The following is a 5,704-nucleotide window of genomic DNA, read 5'->3' as shown; positions in this document are numbered from 1 at the left end:
GCCAACAATCTAGCCAGTCATAATTCTGTCTCTTATACACATCTATATGTGTATCAGAGCCAGGCCTTACACCTTATTCATTAATTTAAAATGATGTGGGCACGGCCATACAATACACAAATTATTGAAATAATTTTAGAATTAAATTTAATATTTAAAAAATCAATAGATATGCATAACGTTTTGTGTACTTTAAAAATATTCATGTTTACAATTATTTTTATTCGCTTAATGCGGCTCACAAAATAATGCTAGACATTGGCAATCAATAAAGCATTGCATCTCTGTACAATTGAATTGTGGGATGCTTGTGCGGTCCAACTATTGATAGCATTGCGGCATCCGATATTGCCGTCTAAAAAAAGAGTCAACGGGGGGAGGGACTTCTTTTCAAAATGAATGCTGTAAATTCTGGAACTTAGTACTATAAAACCAACAAATAGAGCCACTGTAACATCAATCTGTATCATGTAGTGTATAAACCAAGCATGTTTATTTTGTTTCTTTGAAATTCATGTACAGTGTAGGCTATGTACTGTAGCCTATTAGGCTATGTACTGTACTATCTCGAAAAGATGGCTTCTTTTCGAGATGGGCTTATTTTCGAAGATAATTTTGCAAACTGAAGAGGTGGGCTTCAATTCAAGATGGGCTTCTTCTCGAGATTAATACAATACATTAAAAAAAAAAAAAAAAATACATCGATATATATATATATGGTCTCCATCCACATAGATTTTTTGAATATGTTTGGTCATGATCATGTATATGTTTTTTTTTGTTCATTATGTGGAAAATAAATAAATCAATCAATCAATCAATCAATCAATCAATCAATCAATCAATCAATCAATATATATATATATATATATATATATATATATATAAACTTGGGATAAACGTTTACAACTGTTCAAAAAATTCAAATCAGCTTCTGCCTTGCATGATTTTTGAGTAGCTTTTCTAGCTTCCTCAATTCTTACTTGCTAACTTCACTGCTGCAGCTTAAATCATGAATAATAGAACCAAAAGATCGAAGCGAAATCAAGATGAACACAAATTTTAACGAAATAAACCATTTATTCGCAAACATGTAAACATGCCTTATTCGCAACAGTAGAAACATTTATCTCGTTTTTAAATATAAATATACAAAAAATAGGGGGAAAACAAGATGTCTGGCTTATTATGTTACCGGTACCATATTTGGTAGTTGTCTATTGGTTTGGATTGTTTAAAACATGTATTACGCCTCTGAATCTATCTATCAACTGTTTGAAATTAATATTAAAAACTGAAAGAAATGAAAATAGGCCTGTGTTCCGCCTCATCACCCCGTCGTCTTCCGCGTCAACACCTTACTCCTCTATCAACGCCCGTCGTCCTTTTCCTTAAACCAGTAGTAGAACGTTTAGATGTCGCAATTATTCTAATTTTAATATTAGTTGATTCATAAATTTCATGATTTGATATACCAACTACAACAACACCAATAATCATACAGCAATATTAATAAAAAATAAAGAAGAATAATGATAATAATAATATAATGCATAGGCATAATAATATATACTTTAATCTTAACAATGTGTTGATGGCAAATACTGAACGATAATAATGGTTCCGGGGAGGAGGACCCTTGTCCTATGGGCAGTTGAAGATTCGAACCAAGAGTTCTTTGACCATGATTAACAATTATGTTTGAATGGCAATATTAGGAAAATGTGAAATCATGTGAACCGACACGATTTGATTTAATGCTAAACTCCCCATAGGATAATGTTTACATACTAGCACAACCATCTAACCAAGAGTACATTAGATTTTCAGCGATCAAACATACCGCTAATTCATTTGTATGAACCCAGTCAATACAGTTGTCTGTCGTAGTAGTTTGGATAATCAAATTTTGGATGAATAAAAAGTCACAGTCATGTTGTTACAATCAATTAATAAAGCCCACTCCATCTATTATAGAAAATGCACTGTTGCGTACAGTGAGGAATTTCGTTATGGTAAAGCATGCTTGGAAAGATAGATTGCAACCAATGAGTTCAGAAGAGAACACCGATAACATCCGTGTAAGTCCTAAGTTCGAATCTGCAGACTTTGCAGCTTATTCCCTGCCCAAGGGTTTCAAATTGTCAAATACCAAAGCCATTTGATTTTTTAAACGATAGTTTTAGAAACAAACATGTTAACATTCTTATTTTATTCTTATTTTTATTCTTATTTCGTTTGTTGAACATTGACGTGAAATAGGCTTAAAGACGACAGGAAAATTTAGTTAGGGGCTAAAAATGAATACCAAAATCCCAGAATTGAAAGCATTTACCTAGTTCTGAAACAAGGAAACATTTTCAAAGAAGTACCAAGATTGGGTACCGATGCTCTTTTTCCTACCATTTACAATATCAAACGCTCGATAAATAAAGAATTACAAATAGATGCTTCTGTTCGTGATAAATCAATTCTAGTCTGTGGGGTCGATCGGCAATTTGTTAAAGTACTTATTTACAATAGTTGTGTGATGCGAGTGATATTTATTTCCGTCATGCAAAAGAAAATTATATTATATTATGCTGTTTCCTTCCCAGCCCAATTGCCATGTATAAATCCTAATAAATTCAATTATAGCAGTAAATTGCTCTTTTAAAAAAATTAAACAATTAGTAATTAACTTGAAATGAGACTCAGGTCAAAGCAATTCATGTTTCGTTGAATATTGAACTACGATAATCCCTAAATTAATTAGCAAATTTATGGGTTTATGCAAATAGATGAGATTGCATCTGTTCTGGAGAGAAACATTTTCTCATTCTCATCTTCAATTAAAATCTGCAATCTGTAAACGTGACCAGGCCACCTTAAGTTGAAGGTTATGGTTGGATGTCAGTGCTACAGGACCTTGCTGGTGGTATGGTCTAACTTGTCAATGATAGCAAGAATCTTCTGCAGACATTGCAATTGCAACACATTTAGCCTCTGCATCATTTCCCACTTTCGTAGTGCGGGATCCCACAAGGCCACACAGGCTTTATAAACTTCAATCTTGACAGAAGGAACTAGTTTCTTACATCTATTTTTAATGCTACGCTTTAAGTTCATGTTTTGGCATAACCTAACTACAACGTTTGCAACGTTGCAGTTAGTTGTAGGCATAGGTTAGTTGTAGTCATACTACTCCTTACTTCAAAATGCTATGACGTTGGTTGGCAACCTACTGGTCAAGGATCTTCAACGGTTTATCTAAGCTCGCCAAGTCGAACATTTTAGTCTTCAACAAAAGTCAAGTGGAGAGGTTGCTAAATAGTTTTTCCGAATCAGTCTAAGTGCCAAGATAAAGTCTATAGTGGATTGCTTTCAGACACCAACTGCGAGTGACATTTCACTTCAAATGGGTACTTAGAACACCGGTGAAAAGGTTCAGATAGGCCTATGCCTTTACTTTGAGTTTACTCCAGAATAAACCTGCTCAATTTAACGTGTGCAGTAACTAGGAAATCTCCTCTAAAACTTTCCCAACAATAAGTCTACTTATGGGAAGAGAGATATGTTTGTAGTTACCAAAGCTCATCCACTCCTCTTTGCTTACAGAGTTTGTGGGAGAATCTCCTTTTCACATTCAGCGTGTGTAAGTGAAAAATAAGTTGAAGCCAACAATCTAGAAAGTCATAATTTCAATAGCTTTGTGAGAGGTACATGAGGGTCATACATTGTCGAGAAACTCTGTTACTTGTTTCATCTAGGAACCTAGTCTCGAGCACTAGCAAAGAATATGTTACAGAATGTTTAACCCATCCATTGAACTCATGGCCGGCGGGACACGGGGTGGGGGTGTTTTTTTTTAAATGTATGTATACACACATAAGGCCTATTGTAATAAGAATGAGAAATTTTTACTGACCGTTTTCAAGAGGGGAAAACCTTGAATTTTGAAGAACTTAAAATTAAAGTCTTTAAAAGAAACTTCAGAAGTCGTTTCCCGCCTTCTAGGAATCAACATTTTGCCGGGGGCGCACCCTATTTCTCTCTGGGATTTATCTATTGATGGAAAAAAGAATATACCGTATGCAACTACTCAATTGTTTTTATGTATGTAGACACACAACAGGCCTATTTATTATAAAAAGAATGAGAAGGTTTATCTGAAGAGCTTAAAATTCTTTTAAAAACACCATCAAGAAAGCTCATTTCCCGCCATCTAGGAATCAACATTTTCCCGGGGGAAAAACGGAAAACCTCCGGACCCCACCCCAAAAGTGGTCAAAGGACGCAACAGAATTTGAGATTAGTTATAATTTTAGTCAAACGTAAGTCGCTGTTGACTAATTTGAAAACGTTTCTTTTAGAAAGTTGGACTTACGTTTGTACTTCATAGATTGTTGGCAATCAAACTACTGCTACTCCGGACCACATACGCTAATCATGTTTAATCGAGTTTTTATACAATGTACAGTTATACAATGATCCCTACCTGGTGTTGGATTGGCAAAAACAAATCCTTGATTTATTTGCAAATCTCATTCAATGGTAATATTATTTTTAGCTGAGAGATAGTATAACCTTAACTAAAAATAAAAACAAACCAAACAAAAAAAAAAGAACATACCAATTGGCATAAGATGATATCTTGTTTATGAATATTCAATGATCACTACCTGGTGTTGGATTGGCAAAACAAATCCTTGATTTATTTGCAAATCTCATTCAATGGTAATATTATTTTTAGCTGATAGATATTCCTTAACTAAAAATAAAACGAAACCAAACAAACAAAAAGCATACCAGTTGGCATAAGAATTAGAATAAGAATAAGTACAGTATTGTCTAGCCATAAGCCTACATTGAGTTTAAATTTATGTTAAGCCCCCCCAAAAAACCTGTTAACAAATACAGGCTATACCATTCACAGTAAAAATCAATGGCATGTTGCATGCATCGATAATTACACTGGTTTTGCATAGCTTTAAAAAAACAAATTGGGAGAATATGTACGTGCACACTCCTAAATATTTGTATTAAAACTTATGAAGCACAGGCCTAGGTAAGAGTTGAAACTAAGCTCTCTTCTTTACTTTCTTTACTTTACATAATTTGTTCGTCTTCTTGGTAACCTGAAAATACAAAATCAAACCGTCACCGTAAGGTACAAACCATTCATATAATACTTGCATACACTTCACTGACCTGTTACCAATTTAAACAGATTCATAATAAACGTTCTGTGAAGTTAGCAAAACTGAATCGTTACCATCTAAAATATAGGCCTATGCAAGTAAGTGTTAAAAGTGTTGGTTACGATATATCGTTTTCCGATTCGCCATAATGCAGGTGCTTTACCCAGTTTTTCACATTCGCAGATTCATCTTCTTTACTAAATAAGTAAGTAAGTAAGTAAGTAAGTAAGTAAGTAAGTAAGTAAGTAAGTAAGTAAGTAAGTAAGTAAGTAAAAGTAAGTAAGTAAGTAAGTAAGTAAGTAAGTAAGTAAGTAAGTAAGTAAGTAAGTAAGTAAGTAAGTAAGTAAGTAAGTAAGTAAGTAAGTAAGTAAGTAAGTAAGTAAATAAATAAATAAATAAATGTATTGTGTAATAAAATGCCTCCAACGGGATACGAATCTGCGACCTCTCGCTGTCAAGGCGAGCGTCACATTACACAATGCATTTATTTATTATTCGTTCAGAGTACATGCCACACGATGTAC

This window comes from Anneissia japonica, unplaced genomic scaffold, assembly GCF_011630105.1.
Source record: "Anneissia japonica isolate Jap-2015-1 unplaced genomic scaffold, ASM1163010v1 scaffold287736_len1891122_cov214, whole genome shotgun sequence".
In the NCBI taxonomy this organism is placed as follows: Eukaryota; Metazoa; Echinodermata; class Crinoidea; order Comatulida; family Comatulidae; genus Anneissia; species Anneissia japonica.
This window is presented reverse-complemented; position numbering follows the sequence as displayed.